Raw genomic sequence first — 17,927 nt, forward strand, 5'->3', positions numbered from 1 at the left:
ATGGGGGGGAGGGGAGATGATAGAGGGAACTACCATTTCAAGGGTTAACTAAACATATCATGGGTGCCTACTAACAAACTACCACTTTAAGGCTTAGGCACACAATAAGTGCTTAGTTTAGAGCTTTATGTAGACTTATGCTAAGAAAAACAGAACCCCCTCGAATGCCAAGATAAGAAGTTTTACTGCACCCAGCTGTAAACTTGAGGAGACGAGATAACAAAGATTTAGAGCAAAACGGGGCGCCAGCCTGGTTTCAATCGACTTGGCAGCTTGGGTCCCAGTCAATTCAACATAATGAGCCAAAGGTAAAAAGTTTACTGTGAGGAAGCTGAAGGAGCCCTCATCCAAAGACCCCTCCTCAAGACCACCAGATGGCACTGCGCAGGAGCAACAGGGAGCTGTCTAGGAGGAGACTTTGCAAATTATGACCTGGGACTCATTTTAATAAGAAGCGGGGAAAGGTTATGAATAAGTATAGGCGTTCCTGGGGTCACTATGAATACCTAACACCTTGCTGTATTTAAACACACCTCATAGTGTTAGAAGGTGCGCATGAATGGTGGAACGATCCCCCTTGCGCCCGATATCAGATAAACACACCCGCTTTATAACCTTGCACGTTGTAAAGTTTTATGACTTTCTAGGTTGTAAAGTTGTTTCCACGTATCAATTTTGGCCACCACGAAGGCACAAGCTCTGCCCGGCTGTGCGGACCGCCTGAGAGAAACGGACCTCCCAGACGTGTCCCGAACCTTTTATTTCAGAGCGGCTCCGTTCCACTCCGGCTGGTCACCGCGGGGGCAGACAACGACTTTTTGAATTAAGCGGATAAGGTATGCTTCTGTTTTACTGTAACGTGGGCCTGTAACATGGGGGGCCAGTAACTGGCGAGGGAAGCCTCCGCATGGCCAGATTCCCCATATTGCTGTAAATGGGCACCTACCTAAGGGGGCTACTGACTTGACTCCACCAGAAGGGGGTCAGCTGCTACCGATTTTGGGGGTAGATCGAGTAACCCTGAGTGAGCCTTCTGTTGCGTCCCGGTTATGAGAGCCAGGATGGACTTGCTAATGACTGCATGGAAGTGGGAGAAGGGTAAACAGACTCTCCAGTCATGGTTCGAGTCCCACTACAATTGTCAGGGGTTCGAGTCCCCATGGCAATTGAAGCTTTATAACATCTTAACCCCTCAGGATTGATTAAGAAGTTTTTGTGCCCGGTACTGTGCTTTGTGTGAATGAGTGCTTGAGATGCCGTCTGAGTGCGAAGCGAGTGCGGAGTCCTGATCCACGGTTCCATGGTCTCCGCGAGGAGATCGGGCAGAGGTGGACAAAGCAAACGATAGGTGTTTGTTGAACTAATAGCTAGCTTGGTAATCGTGTGTTATCTTTATAAGTGCCCCGGCATTCCATGTCTGTTGTAATAATCTTTAGTGTACAACCATCTGTACGATGAGCAATTTAGCTTTCACACGAGGTAAGAAATGCTGTTTTGGGATAACAGTTGTAATACCCCAGATGAGGCACTAATAAAAGCCTTGCCCAGTCCAGCTTGCTGAAGGCAGTGGGGGGGGATGGGTGCCGATGGGGCTCCAGCGGGCACTGATCTGTTCTGTCAGGGAAACCCAGCGGTGCCTCTACCCAGCTGAGCAGTGAGTGGCTTAAAGGTGCAATGCTAAAATCCAGATATTGTCTTGAATGAGTGCAACTGTGATCTGTTTGCATATTTGAGCTTGGTATTTGGTCTGCATGTCTGAGATGAGTATTTTAGTTTGCATATTTATATTTGGTACCAAAATAATTTTGTTTGAGGAGACAATTACAAAATGAGAACCGGTTCCGATACTAAAGTACCGCCTTGCTCCCCCTTAACGTGCGTCTTTACACATCACAGTAAATGAGTGGGGGGAAGTGAATGTGAAATTCTGGCTTAGCTGTATTGCAGTTAGTGTTGTTCTAGGGATAGACCGAATTGGACCTAAACTAATGTAAGGGATTGATGCTTAATATGCTGTTTATTGACATCTGTGAGAAATTACAAAAGGTAGGAGCTGAGGGTTTATAGTTGCAGGAATTAAATGAAGAGAGAAAAAGGGCAAAAGGAGCCCAAGCCTACGCTGTGAAGTTCGAATAGAAATTTCAAGGCCTGGCAGCTCCCCGTCGATAAGCTGTGGCGGGAAGAAAAAAGAAATAATAGAAGAAGAAAAAAGAAATAATAGAAGAAGAAAAAAGAAAAGTAGGGAGCTGACTGCGCAGTAAAGCGGCGAAAAAGGGGGGGAGAGCGGCGGCTGCTGGAGCTGGAGGTGCAGCTCCTCTCCTCCTGGCTCGCCGCCCGCGGGGGATGAAGCGGGGGGGCAGTCGCCGCCGCTTGGCCCCTCCGTCCCCTGCTGGGCTGCTTGGTTGTGCGTAACGCGCACAGAGCATTCGGATTTATTTCCCCTTAGATGTACACCTTCTGACCCGGGCTCAGAAGTAGGGATGCAGCAGTTAGTGTTGTTATTTACAAGTCAGTCAGCAAACGATATTCTGAAAGCAACAGAAAGTCGGAATTTGGAAACACTTACATGAAGCCTGGAGAGTATTTAGTAACAGGGAAGAAGACCGTGGGAAGGATAGGTATCTGCTAATAGCAGCACTACAAGAGAGTAGGGAACTGAGAACTGGAAGGGCTGGAAGGTTTCCAAAGCCTTTAGAAGGAGATCGGTGTGCACGGTGCGGGAAAAAAGGACGTTGGCACAATGAATGTCGAGAAAGGCGCAGAGGAAGTAGGCAAAGGGAGAATCGGACGGTAGCAAATGTTGAAAGAGACGGACGGAGGCCTGGGGAATCCACCCTAGCGGATCCACTGGTTATAATGAAGCCAGGGAAAGAACAAAAACAAGTGAAAGTTTGGTAGATACAGGAGCAACATTCTCAATTCTCAATGCCAATAAGTAATGACTACATAGTAGTAAAGGGAGCCACTGACCAAAGTGAAAGAGCGTAGTTTTGTGAACCTTTGAAATACAGATTGGGTAAACAAGTAGGCATTCACAAACTTCTGTATACGCCTAACTCCGTGAAAGCTCTTTTGGAAAGAGACCTAAAGCTCTACCCGGGTGACTGCATAAGAAACCTGGAAGGTTAATATACAGGGTGTTTTCAAAAGGCGGACCCAGTTTGAAGTCACTGCATCTCTGCAACCACAAACTATCAACTATCCTCTCTATGTTGTCCATACGGCAGGTGATGGGAATACTGCGCATTTATAAAAAGCTTACTAAAACCTGATGAACCATTAAACGGCTCGTAATTTTTTGTGTAATTGTAACATATTTGGCCCATCTTTTTTAAACGCTCTCTAACTTCCAGCGACCTCCTTCCCCCGCAAAAAACAGCCCCCTCCCCACATCGCACCGCTGGAGCAAACAGCGCTCTGCCTCTGAACAAGCCCCCTCCACTTCCTCGCTGGGCGGGGGGAAAGATGGCCGAGGCTGGGCTCTTCCCCTCCACACCCCGGGGCACCCCCTGCCCTTCCCCTTCCACTCGGGGCTGCGTCGCCCGCCGCCGCTTGGGCGAGCCCCGCGCCGAAGAAGCGGCGGGGGCGACCGGGTGCCGGCGGCGGCTGCGGGGGGCCCCGGCGGTCCCGCCTCCCCCCACTGACACTCACGGTCGCCGGGGCTGCGGGTGGGTGCCGGGGGCTCCGCGGGGCCGCCCGCTTCCTCCGCCTCCTCCTCCTCTTCTTCCTCCGCCTCCTCCTCCTCTTCTTCCTCCGCCTCCTCCTCCTCTTCTTCCTCCGCCTCCTCCTCCTCTTCCCCGCGGGGCCTCAGCACCGCGGACAGCGGCGGCGGGGCCCGGACAGCAGCGGCGGGGGGCGGCTCGGTGCCCACCCGCACCAGGGCGCGCCGCGGCCGGCCCAGCGCCGAGCTCACGGAGCCCACGGCCGCCCCGCGCCGCCCGCTGCGCCCCGCCGGTCCCGCCTCTGCGCGGGCAGCGGCCCCCGGCACGGCCCGAGCGCCGCTCCCCTGGCCCCACCTCCCCACACGGAAGAAAAGCTCCCGCTCCGGGCGTGGCCGAGCCCCCCCCACGCCTCACCGAGACGTTGTGTTTCTTCCCCCGCCCCACGCAAAGAGTGTGGGGAGACAGGAGGGGAAGGACCCACCCCGAGCACCCCCAGACCGGCGCGCCCTCCTCCACCCTCCCCAGAGAGCCCCGTCCCAACCCACAGGTGTCGGCTGCGGTGCGTGGGCGCCATTGGCACCAGGGAGTTCACGGCACCGTTTCAAAAGACACATTCATGCTGCTCTTCATCCTCTTCATAATGGAGCGGGAGTAAATCCAACACTTTTTGCCCTTTCTTAATGTCCTTATTTGTCGTTCAGCATTGTCTCCTGGGACCAGTCAGAGGGTTCTCTGCTCGCAGACGGAGAGGCAGCACGGTGGTATCCAGTGGACTCAGCACTGTGCGCTCTGCTCTAGCCGACCCTGCCTTTCACAGGGGGCTTGGGCTGAATGATCTCCAGAGACACCTTCCAACCTCAACTGCTCTGTGCTATTAGACATTACAATACCATGTACCATGCTATACTGATAGCTTGTAACTGCAGAGCACAGTACTATAGATACAGTCCCCAACTATAACAGCATCACTTGCAGAGGTCTTGTACAATCCAGATGCAGCTCTGAGCTGCTGGAGATTTCCAAAGCCGACTTTAATCTCGTAGCCGTAAAACAGATGTCGTAAAACTTCACCAGGGCACTGCAAGTTGTTAAGGCACTTCAGTACCATCCTAACTGTGATAGATATTTCCTTAGATGTTTAAAACAACAGTAGAACATAGATACGCTTCCCTGAGCATATTGTCCCTGTTTCTGCACCTAACGGCTCAGCAGTACTGACTAGCAACACAAAAGTAACCGGCTGCATCCCTACCAAGAACAGAAGTCAGGTAATTGCAGCCTGTAGTCCCAGGCTTGTCTGGAAAGAATGTGCCCCTTTCCCAAGCAGTTCTGTGCCTCAGAGCTGACTGCCGCCAGCTGCTCTGCTCTCCTGTTACAGCGAGATCCCAAAGCAACTCGACACTGACACAATAAACTGCAAATGGGAATTTCTTTGCTAGGGCGGTCTGCCTCTTCTGGATGAAAACAGTGCCACTACTGCATCGGAAAGCAAGAAAACAATGGCACACGCAGCCTGTTCTTTTTAACCCTCTGCAACCGTTCCACTAACTTTTTTTTTTTTTGTCTCAGTGTCTCTACCTGTATTTTCTTCTTGATTCTACTTGCAGATAAGACAGTTTCAGCACCAAGTAGCATTTCACAGAATCACAGGATCACAGAATGTTAGGGATTGGAAGGGACATCGAAAGATCATCCAGTCCAATCCCCCTGCCGGAGCAGGAACACCTAGATGAGGTTACACAGGAAGGTGTCCAGGCACGTCTTGAATGTCTCCAGCGTAGGAGACTCCACAACCTCCCTGGGCAGCCTGTTCCGGTGCTCGGTCACCCTCACTGTGAAGAAGTTTGTTCTCAAATGTAAATGGAACCTCCTGTGTTCCAGTTTGTACACACTGACCCTTGTCTTACCATTGGTTGTCACTGAGAAGAGCCTGGCTCCATCCTCCTGACACTCACCCTTCACATATTTATAAATATTAATGAGGTCACCCCTCAGTCTCCTCTTCTCCAAACTAAAGAGACCCAGCTCCCTCAGCCTTTCCTGGTAAGGGAGATGCTCCACCCCCTTAATCAACTTCGTGGCTCTGTGCTGGACTCTCTCCAGCAGTTCCCTGTCCTTCTTGAATGGAGGGACCCAGAACTGGACACAATATTCCAGATGTGGTCTCACCAGGGCAGAGTAGAGGGGAAGGAGAACCTCTATCGACCTGCTAACCACCCCCCTTCTAATACACCCCAGGACACCATTGGCTTTTATGGTGACAAGGTTCAGCCGCCAGGGCTGTTCCCTGCCTGAGAACACAAATATTTCCCTGCCGAGGGGAAGTGCCAACTGCAACGGGATGCCCTTTCCCTCCACCAGATGACAAGACTGCAGCAAAACCCAATAACTTTTCAATTCTTGTGAAAGAGGCCAGAGAGAGACCAGCAGACAGGGCAAAGCACTGACTATGCAAATGCTGTTTGATCTTTTGGAAGACAAGTGGGGCTGCTGTGGCAGATCGCCACCACTGGGGTCAGGAAGGAAATTTTTCCCCTGGAGCAGACTGGCACTGGTCCCCGGAGGTTTTTTGCCTTCCTCTGAGAAACAGACAACCTACAAACACACAACCAGCCTCAGACAGCACAAAGCAACTGAAAACAACAAACCCCAAACAACCTCAACCAAGCTAAGCCAAATGACCAAAAAAACCTAAACCACCAAACAACCAAAACCAAACCTACCAAGAAACCCAAACTAGACCACCTATTCAACCTAAATCACCAGAAAACACCTCAACCACCTCCAACAGCCTACCCAAATCAAATCCCCTAAGCCAAACTACGCAAAAACAACTAAACCAACCTCAACCAAACCACCCGAACCAACCTCCACACAAACCCTTCAAGCAACCTCAACTGTTGCTTTTTCCATGCGAGCCACGGAACCTGCCACACCAATATGATGTTCACAGAGTTCACTTTATTGTCGGACCGGGCTAGCTTTATAGCAAAGCTGCCCTTTCCACGCGCCTTACTACTATGTGATTGGTTGTAACTCGTGTTATACAATAACATGATAGGCTGCATGTACTGTCCACGCGCTCTGCACGCATGTGTCCGGCGATTGCTCACTCATTATTACCTTCTAATGGTGCTCCTTTAGTTTCTTCTGTCTCTGGCTTCACCTCTCAGCCAGGCTGGCGACAACCCCATCCCCCTGGGGCGGGGGAGGACTCTGCCACTACACTCAACAATGGAAACCAAACCTACCTAGACCAACCTACCTAAAAACACAGACATCCACCAACCTACCTAAACTGCCTACTGAAAACAAACAGAAACAAATCAAACCAACCTCCAATAACCCACCTAAAACAACCAACCTCAAATCATCTAAACAACCTCAACCAAACCACCTACACCAACCTCCAGCAAACTACTGAAAACAACCTCAATGAAAACAACTTCACATACCCCACACAAAACAACCGACGGAGGACAACTTCAACCAAAAATCACCTACATCAAGCTACCTGAACCCACCAGCCTTCAGCAACCAGCCTCCCACAACCACCCTCAAAGAAGAACCTGCCTCAAACAAACCACCTCCAACCACCTCAACAACCTCAACCAAGCTACCAAAACCAAAAACCTCCCTCCACCAAAACAGCCCCTGCTTGGAAGGGCTCCAGCGCGGCTGCAACATCCGCAGCTGCCACTCGGCACCTCTCCCTGCGGGCAACACAAGCGCCTGGCAGGGACCAAAGCGCTCCTCGTGCATCCCTGCCCAAGAAGCACGGCAGCAAAACAAGCTGCGGAAGGCAAAAAGTCTGCTCGTCATGGCTACGTGTCACGTAGCTCTGGAAAACATCCCACGGTACCACACCCGTCATCATCTTCTTCTCCTTCTTCTTCGTCTTTTGGGCATGGTCAGTCCCGCGCCAAAATCTCAAGGTTCTCCCTCTTAGGAACCAGGGGAAGCTTGGCCTCTGTTCCTGCTGCTGCTCTCTGCAGCTCTCAAAATCACTCTCTTTATGCCTCAGGAAAGGGTTTGTGTCCAGCTGGATTGAGTCCCTGGTCTTCCTTGCTGTGGGACCCAGTGGGCATTTTATGTGGGGCAGAGAGGAGATGGCTACTAGGGTGGCCTCGAGGCTGCAGGGCTGGTTTCTGCCTGAGAGAAGAGAAACAGCAGGAGGTTTGTTCTGGGGAGCCGAGCGGCAGAGGAGGCCTCAGGGACACCCAGCAGCTCTGCCCAGTGAATGCACACCAAGGGCAGGGACAGCCTCCTGGGCCTCTTCAGCTCAGGGACTGATTTGGGGCCAGCACCCCAAAGGCTTCCTCCATAGGGTGCTGGGCGGATTGGGGGCGGGCGGGGCTGCACACGTGGGGCTCTGTCACCCCCACGTCACAATGCCAGCACCCGGCAACGCAGAGCTCACAATGTCCTGGGCAGGATCAAAAGGAGCAGCCGGGTCCCGCGTCCACTGCCAGAGCTGGCCCGGGGGCAGCCCCAACACATCCCGGAGGAAGCACTTGAGGAGCTGGTGGCATCACAGGGCAGGGGCTGAGGGAGGAAGAGCTTGCGTGAGGCTGCTGGAGGTTCTCCACTGTAAGACAATCTGCTGCCAGGGCCACCTTCAAACCTCAGCTCATGGAGGGAAATCCTTTTCAGCTGGGTAGCAGTGGAGAGACCAAGGGAATTTCTTCTCTGCTTGGAATGCCCACTGATGTCCCACCAGGCACAGGAAGGATTCTTGCCCCCAAGGTCCATAAGATCAGCGGCGTTTGGGCACTCTCGGAAGTCCGGGAGATGGCTCCAGCTCAAGGGAGGATAGGATAGGATAGGATAGGATAGGATAGGATAGGATAGGATAGGATAGGATAGGATAGGATAGGATAGGACAGGATAGGGCTTGGGCAGGTCCTGGGAGGCGTGAGCAGCCTGTGGGACAAGGAGCCAGGTCTGGCTCACATGCTCAGGGAACAGCCGATCGCCAGCACTGGGGTCAGGAAGGAATTTTTTCCCCCGGAGCAGATTGGCACTGGTCCCCGGGGGTTTTTTGCCTTCCTCTGCAGCATTGAGCATGACCACTTTGCAGAGCTCCTCTGGGCCCTTTTGGCTCGGATCCTGCCTGCTGCTCAAGCACCAGGAAGATGGCCTCTCGTGCCCTGCAGCTGGGGGGAGGAAGGCTTTTTTTTTCCCCCAGGTGGGACGGCAAGCGTCTCCGGGGGTTTTTTGCCTTCCTCTGCAGCGCTGAGCACGGCCCCTTGCCACGGCTTCTTTGGGCCATTTGGGCTGGGTGCCTGCTGCTCCACGAGCTGGCCCTAAACTTAGCTAGAACAGTCTGCCCAAACCAGCATAGAACAGCTCACCTAAACCAACCTTAAAGAAGCTAAACCAATCTGCCTTAAAAAACTTCCATCAGCCACCAACAACCTAAACAGAACCTTAAACAATCTACAACAAATTACCTAAAACAATCTAAACCAAACTAAATAAACCAACCTAAACACCCTAAAACAAACCTACCTAAACCAAACGATCTAAGTAATCCTACCTAAAACAAACTAAAACTACATAAACCGGCATTTCTCAGCCAACCTTAAGCAACCTAGAACCAAACAAGCTAAACAAACCGAAATCAACCAATCTTAACCCTAGATAACCATTAAACAATCTCAAACAACTTCTAAACAATCTAATAAACGATAAAACTACCTAAAACAACCGATCTAAACCGAAGGACATAACCTGACCAAAATGACCTAAAGCAAACAACCCAAAGCTAAATAGAACACCGAAACCAACCTACAGTGACGAAGCTAAAAACCAATCTAAATCAACTAAACTTCAACAACAAAACTAAAACACCCTAATAAACCTCAACAACAAAAACCCAACCACCAGCCACCGTACCCCAGGCAGTGTCTCACTTGGATGTGCCTGCAGTCGTGGAAGCCTGACTACCCCAGGTTCTCCTCCTAACGGACCCTGAGCTTGTTTGGAGGTCCTCAAGCACAGCGCAGCTACCGTATACCCTTGACCTAGCTATGGTTCGCCTCTAGCGGGGAACGTCGTCCTCTTTGAGCAAGGCAGGGAAACAGGTGGAGCAGGGAAGGAGGAAGGGGACGTCTGCCGAGACAGCAGAAACAGCCCAATCGAGCCTGGTGATTAGTGGGGGGACACATGTCCCAGCGAGATTGCACTCACATCCAAAGCATCCAGACACAACCGAAAACCAACAAAAACAATGTACATCTAACCAAACCACCTAAAGCACCCTCAACCACCAATCTAAGCCACCCCAGCCTGAAGGAACCCATCTTCAAAACATGCACCGTGCATAACACTGCCCTAAACAACCTACCAGGAAATAACTAAACCAACCTAAACCAAACAACCTGAACCAACCTTAACAGAAACCCTTCAAGCGACCTAAACAACGTAAACCAAACCTGCCTAAACCAACCTACCTAAAAACACAGACACTCACCAACCCACCTAAGCTGCTTACTGAAAAGAAACAACCTCAAATAACCAACCAACCAACCAACCAACCCACCCACCCCCAACTTAAAATCATCTAAACAAACCTCAACCAAACTACAGAAAACAGCCTCAATGAAAACAGCTTCAGATACGCCACCTACAACAGCCGACGGAAGACAACTTCAACCAAAAATCACCTGCATCAAGCAACCTGAACCCACCAGCCTTCAACAACCAGCCTCTCACAGCCACCCTCAAAGAACCTGCCTCAAACCAACCTCAAACGACCGCAACAAACTGAACCAAGCTACTAAAACCAGAAACCTAAACCAAACTAACACAACCAGTGCTAAAGAATCCTCAGAAAACAGCACCAACCAAAGAACCCAGCAAAACCGAGAAAAAGAAACCTCCTCAGCTAAACCACACAGAGCAGCGCTAAGAAAATCACATCAAACAACCTGAACCCACCCACCTAAACTAACCAACCCAAACCAAGCTAAACCATCAAACCTGAAACAAGCAGCTAAGACCGCCAACCTAAACCAAACTTAACAAACCTTAACCTAAAACAACCAGCCTTCAGTGACCTACGAACACACAACCTACCAACAATGTCATACAGCGTCAAACAACCACCTTCGAACAACCAGTCTCAAAAAGCCTACCAAAACCAACTCATAGAAACTGACCTACACCAACCAAACAAAACAAACTTAAAAAACCCCAACAAAACCAGAACAACAGCAACAAGAGAAACAACACCACCACCACCAAAACAAAAAAAACCAAACAAGGTAGAAAGAAACAGGCAAAACCCAAACAAGTTACAGACAAAGAAGGCAGATGTAGGGAACAGGATGCAGAGATGTTGCATGGGGACCCAGTGCTTTGGAACAGCCACTGGTGTCCTGTCAGGAACAGGAAGGATTCGCAGCTGCCACTCGGCACCTCTCCCTGCGGGCAACACCAGCGCCTGGCAGGGACCAGAGCGCTTCTCGTGCATCCCTGCCCAAGAAGCACAGCAGCAAAACAAGCTGTGGAAGGCAAAACACCTGCTTGTCATCGCTACATGTGATGCTTTGGAAAAGATCCCACAGTACCACATACCTCTTCTTTTGTGCACGGTCAGTCCCGCGCCTCATTCTCAAGGTTCTCCCTCTCCAGGAACCAGGGAAAGCTTGGCCTCTATTCCTGCTGCTGCTCTCTGCAGCTCTGGGACTTGCCTTTGCCAGCCTGCAAGGGCTGTTTGTTCAAGCTAAAGTGAAGAACGCATCAGCCTGCTCCTGGCTACACGTGGGCTTGTGTTCAGGATTGTGAGCATTGGCTCTGAAACAGAGTGAGAAATGGAGATGATATGAAATAACATAAAATTAAGTAAATTAAAAAAATAAAAAAATAAAATAAAATAAAATAAAAACACTTGTATCCATTGTGTTTTGTGTCCTGGGAAGTGGTTTTTAGGGAAGAGTGAAGGAAGGGAGAGGGAAGGGGGAAGGGAAGGCAAAAGAAGGCAGAAGAGAAAAGAAATCCCTGACAGAGTCCTGAGGGCTCCATAACTGAAATTGTGCCGTTTTGACTGAAAGTGAACTGATTTTCCTCATGCAGTTAGAAACCTTTCTTTTTCACAGCTCGCACGCTCATTATTTGGAATTAGTTTGAGAACAAGAGCTAACACCCCAGCACAGAACTAATGCTTGTAATTGCTCTGGTCTGAGAGCCAAGGACATTCTGACTGCTCTGCCCAGGGATGGGACCTGCCGAGGAAGGGGGGCAGAGATGGGACAGAGCTTGACTGACATCCAGGCTGATCAGTACAAGAATTTCATCCCATTAACATCATGCTAATTATTTAAGGAAGGAGGGGATCTCTCTCACTCTCTCGGGCTCTTTCTCTTGCGCACATAGTTTTGTTTCTTTCCTCTTTTTCTGTCAGAGCCAGGGGAGTTTTGGTGCGGGATGTTTTGTTCGGCCCTTTGCCGTTTTGCAGAGGCCTCTGGGCTTTTCTGCCTTTTTCCTTTTTTATCTCTTTGGGATCAACTGTGGGGACCAGGTGGCCCTTCCTGGGACCGGCTACTCGGTGTGGACAGAGTTTGTGAGAACTGGTTTGAGTACCTTCTATTTCTATTTTTTATACATACATATATATATATATATATATATATATATATATATATATATATTTACTAGTGGTGTATTATTATTTTGTTATATTATTCCAGTGTGTTTATCTCACTCCAAGTTTCTCCTTTCCCTTTTGATTCTCTCCCCTATTGGGGAGGGTAAAGCGGGGTGGGGGTGGGTGTGAGCAGCTATCGTGGTTGTATTGCTAGCTCGAGTTAAACCACAATAAAATGGTAAAATCAGTTTAACTCAATATTTTTTTTTAGATCTGGGTAGTTTAAGGAGTCCTTTTCCATGCATGCAGGCCACACTTCAAGGCACTCTTCCCCTCTCTAGACAACCATTTCTCACTTCCCTCATGTCCAGACACCTTCACTGTGATGGCAGAAGCACTCACTTATTACTTTCTCAGCAGAAGTAACTTTCAAACATGTAACATAACCTGAGGCAGTTCTGGGGTGTTTAAAAAAATGTAAGTCTTCAACCACTTATGCAAACAAACAGGATAAGATAACTAACAGGATTTTTCAAAAGGCATCTTCTGGTACTTCAGTCTGACGCCTAGATTCTAAAACAGGACATTGCAAACTGTTATTTATATATTCTCCTATTTGTTGTCCGGCAACATCTCATCCATATGTGCGGTATTACTGTATTTCACAGAGCGGTATTGATTTCAGAAGCAACGGTTATCTCAAACGTTAAGAATTAACTGTCATTAACACATGTAGCTGTGAGCTGTTAGCTAGATGCATATTATACTAACGAGATCAGAGACTTGTAATCCCTAAGAACACAGCAGCACAGGTTGAATAAGAAATCTTTGCTAATGAAGTGAACTGTCTGTGTTGCAGCTCTTAGACCCGAGATATTACTTTACACATTTAGCTACATGGGCCTCAAATGACACAAAACAACTCTGTGTCAGGGCGTCACATAAGTGTGGAAGACTGTGATAGTGTGAATTATTTGTCTCAAAGCTTGCTTTCTAAAATAATATCCTTAAGGCCCGCTTGTTACAGAGAAATGCTCGCTCATGCTGCTTGCTTAATTGGGCCTGCTGTAAAGGTCTAAACACAGCGAGTTGAGGGGCAAAATGCATGATCATTGTGAATTGTTAAAACTAAAAGAATACTTGAAGCTTGCATGTTAAAATTAAATAGATTGTCTTTACTCTGTCTTTAGGCATAACAATAAAATAAGATTGTTTAGCAGCGTCTGATGTCGTTTGTGTCTTAATCTCTCTCAGAATAATTTTTGAAACTTTCTGAGTCCAAAATTGGACTGGGAAGCCACACTGTGGGCAAACACCATAACTACAACATAGCTGACTTCCATAGCAGCTGCACATTGGTCTGAATTCATGTTACAATTTAGTAGGTTTATAGGTGTATGGGGATATAGCGGAAGATATGGCGAGGAGATTAGTTAAATGTAAATACGCTGAAGTGACTTGCATCTGTCTGTAGAAAAAGCACGTACATCACACTCACTGTTTTACTGACCTTGTGTGCTGGATGGGTAGAACCTCTGTGTTAGATAACACAGGCCTGTGAGGAACTCTAGGCACCTTATCACTGTGTCTGAGATTCCTGCTTTGTTGTGAGAAAGAGCGGGAAGCTGTGCCTGCCTGAAGCCTTGGAATACAGGGGAGCTCAGCAGACCCAGCGATCTTCCAGCAGGGCTGAACTGACCAGGGCCTGCGTCCCCGCTGGTGTCACCTCTGCCTGGGAGCTCAGGTGTGGCTTCGGAGATCCCTCAGTAGAGACATTACTAAAATAAAACTTGCTCTTTACAATGCATCCGTGGCCTCTGGCTCTTCTTGCGATGTGCTTGTGTATGTGTACACAGTCAGTTCTTTGCTTTCTTCACAGGAAAGTGCAATGCTGCCTGGCTCCCTGCTGCCTGTAGAAGTGTTCAGGCTCTATCACTTGTTGGACTGTGCATAGCACTAGAAGTTGACAGGAGGAAACCACCTTCCCAGTCCAGCGCCAGTCTGGGGAAGAATGAGTGACTGGAGAAATGCTTCATGAAAGGAAGCATGTTCTTTGTCCTTTTAGAAATGAACTGTAGCGTTTCTAGACAGAGTTGTTTCCTTGAAGTGAATAACAGAGACAAAAGCCAAAACGTGTGTTCTCTGGGAACTCATTTCTGTTTTGTAAAGCGTTGTCTGTCTGCTTGTCTGGCAGTAACTGACTTCATCTGCTGGGAGAGTAAGATCATATTGAATATAAAAACCGCTTTTGTGGTCAACCCTGAAGTCTCCATCTGCTAAAATGTTGTAGAACAAGAACTGTCGCATATGGGTTTGTAGAACTCAAACAGAAAATCGTGTTTATCTTTCATAGCTGGTTCCTGGAGAAGAAGGACCTGAAGTATGAATTCAACAGTTATCATCTACAAAGACATGTTTTATGTAGGTGTATAATCTAAACAGAGCTTTTGGGGTGTGGGTGGGTTTTGGTGTGGGTTGTTTTGTTTTGTTTACAAGCTCTTGCAGCTGACATTTGATAAAAGGTGAGCAGTTCCTATTCAGGGAATGTGCGTTGCTAATGAGAATACTGACTTTGTATGTTGAACTCATGGCTTCTTGTAAAGACGCACTGATCTCTTCTGAATCAAAGACTTTCTTTTTGTTAGTTATTGTGTTCTGTTCTGTAAGTGCACAAGCCATAGGTAGTTTCCTGACTGGTTGATGGAATGGACAAATAATAGTTGTTTTTCAGCTGCTCTAAGCCTTCTGTTTTTCAGTGTCTGGTGCGTTTGCTTATGGCCCAGGTCTGTAGAAATCACCAGTTGTGAGCTGGTGTTGCTCTTCTTTGGGGTACAGGCAGATACTAAGCTGGATCATGTGTTTAAACATATCTTCAGGCTGTATCACCAGAAACCATGTGATAAAATGCTGTAAAATTCTGGCAGCTCCTCCAAGTGGATGCATCTGTGTGGTGCTCAGCAGCCTTTGGTTCTGCTGGCTTCGAGGTTCAGCTCTCTTGGACTTCTTTTGCTTGGTAGCTCCACTTTCTTATAGTGAAGGCACCGGAATGGTATTTGGCAAGTGAGGACAGACAGACCAGACCCAGTTCATGTTCAAGGGGTTAAAAATGAAAACTGGAGCAAACCTAAAAGAGGGCTGGTGTTAAATCTTCTTCATGTCAGTGGTGATTCTGCTTTCACCACCAGGTGGCGCTGTGTGTATTTAATTGCACTGGGAGCTGCCTGTGCTTGCCTGTGTAGTTCAGAGCAGTCATTAGAGGAAATGTTCTTCTGGCTGCGTCTGTTCTCCTGTGATATTAAAAACTGGAGAGATATTGGGAGCAACTACTACTTTAGGAGAATTTCTATGAAGTAAGGAATTGCTGGTTTTATTTTGTCAGCATGGACAAGAAAAGAACTGATTCTAACTCATGTCCACTGCAGCTTATGCTTCCATGATCCACTGCTCCACTCATCACTGTGCATAAATGTCTTTGGAGAGGAATGGCAGGTGCTGGCTCTTCCCATGGACAAGTAGGGTGCTGTGTGGGCTCCCAGGGACAGGACACGCTTTGCCTTCCCGTCTCCAGAAGAAAGAAGAGTTGAAGAAGGGGCCTCAGGAGCGAGAGACTGCAAAGAAGTTGCTGCATTAGATCCTTTTTTCTTCATTTATCTGTCAGAAAAGCTGCGTTCTGCTCACTGTGTCTTAGCTCAAAATACAGTGAGAGCTTCTTGCTCGAGCCTGCTAAAGGAGAAAAACCCTTCCCTATCTCAGGGAACGTGCGACTTTTGACTCGCTTGTTCTGAATCTATGAGCTGCAGGTACCATGTTCAGATTGTGTGGTGACAATCTATACCACTGACTCCCTGAATGGGTTTTCATTTCTGACCCTATTTCCTTCTCCAGCATTTTTCACTATATAAAGAAAAAAAAATATTTTTAGAAAAAAATTAGATTGGATTGGGACATCATGTTGATTTTGGTCCCAAAGACTTTGTTTGCTAGAAATAAGTTGAGTCTTCATCAGATCACTGCAGAGATTTCTAGCCAGTGTAGAACTATTGCATTATGTTGTTTTTAACACGATTCAATGCATGTTCCAGTGTGTGCATTTAACTTCTACTTCACTCAGTATTTTGAAAACAGCCTTAAACTGAAGAGAGCTTTCAAGCTTGGGAGAGAAAAAGAGCAGATCTTGACTCCAAGGTCTGCGGACATCACTCTAAAGACAGTTTCTGTGCATCCAAATGCTGTTAATCCTTGATAATATGATGGTTGTGTGATGGCTACGGAAACACACAGAGGGGCAGCAATGAGGAAAGAAGAACCTTTAAAGATAGTCTGGTGTTGCTCACATCCCAAAGGAGGATGATCAGTTTTCCGTGTCATTCCTTACAAATGCTTGTCTAATTTATTCTTTAAAAATTCCTTTAATGTTACTCCTGTTGCAAAGGTTGCTGCATACCCTAAGTTTTTCAGGTGTTTAACTTAAGCCTCATAATTCTGTGTCCTGTGTGCAGTGGATGTACACAAAAGTTTTTCTTCATAGCTACCTTTTACATGTTTAAACACACTTGTTTCTCTTCACTATTGCCCTTTACAGGTTAAGCAGCTGGTTTTCGATTTGCACTTTGAAGTCGGACTTTTGTTCCCCTTTGGACTTTCTGTAGAATCCCAGAGGTTGTACTACACCCTTCTCAAAAGTCAAGACATCATCTGCAGGGTTCAACAGCTAATCTGTGCAAATACAATGCTGCAAAAATAATGCGTGGCTGTACCTACTGAAGTGTCATGTGTGATGAGGAGTCACTGGGTGTTTTAATTAGTGAGAAATGGTACATAAAAACTAGGTGACAGAAACAGGACATGAGGCTGGCCTACTGTTCTTCAAGCTTGCGGTGCAGCTCTGTGGGCTTTGGATGACTAAAGGAAAGCAGCAGGCACAGGAGAGAGCTGCTGCTGGATCTTAATGAAAGATGGCAAATGATTTGGAGAGAGGTTTTCAAAGTCAGAAATGCAAGTCAGGAGCCCAGTTCCAACTTGCCTGTGAAATCACTGTGTACTTCCCTTGCTTGTGTAACTTTGTGTATTGTCCAGAAGCTTTCATTTCAATGTTAAGAAAGTTACAGTTGCCTGATAGGTGATGTAATGATCTCGTAATAACAGCTATAATGAAAGTAATGGAAAATGTCAGTATTCAAAACAGAGCCATGATAAATTATTAATGAACTTATACAACTGTTGCTTACCGTACCTTCCATGTTACAGCTGTCATTAGGCATTGATGCTGTTTCCTCAGAGTTCGAGCTGTAGTATCTGATTTTTGTTTCAGGGTGTGTTCTGAAGCTGCTGATGGCAATGCCTTTGGCTACAAAGTGTAGCAAATATTTTGTGGATTATCAGTCTGAGCAGCAGTCAAACAGCATTCTTTTCAAATCACTAAGGAAGAAAGTTGTACCAGTTCATCTCAGTTCCCTAATGCCAAAGGTCTTTTTCACATCTATTGATCCTTTTGTATTTTGTTCCTTCTTTAAGGTCAGTTGATGCCTGGAGGGAACTGTCACATCTTTGAAAACTCCTTGTAGCTACGGAAAAGAGATTTGATGACTTCCTCGAGTGATAAGTAGACACTGAAGAAATTATATGCTGCTCATCTCTAAGTCAGAAATAGGAATTAGGAAGGAATGTCTTACTGG

At 47.6% G+C, this 17,927-nt stretch overlaps 1 long non-coding RNA gene across 2 annotated transcripts in view; it reads right to left on the bottom strand.

Moving 5' to 3' along the window:
- LOC136097541 (uncharacterized) overlaps nucleotides 1-11,433 on the bottom strand; it is a 30,200-nt gene extending 18,767 nt beyond the window's left edge. The window contains exon 1 of one of the 2 annotated variants that reach the window (XR_010650835.2): nucleotides 11,244-11,433. This is a non-coding gene — a long non-coding RNA (uncharacterized lncRNA). Of the gene's footprint in view, nucleotides 1-3,651; nucleotides 3,671-11,243 lie in introns of those variants that run through there. The other variant, XR_011737633.1, reaches the window with a different exon arrangement.
- Nucleotides 11,434-17,927: the final 6,494 nt, after the last annotated feature.

Source organism: Patagioenas fasciata, chromosome 2 (genome assembly GCF_037038585.1).
Source record: "Patagioenas fasciata isolate bPatFas1 chromosome 2, bPatFas1.hap1, whole genome shotgun sequence".
Classification (NCBI taxonomy): domain Eukaryota; kingdom Metazoa; phylum Chordata; class Aves; order Columbiformes; family Columbidae; genus Patagioenas; species Patagioenas fasciata.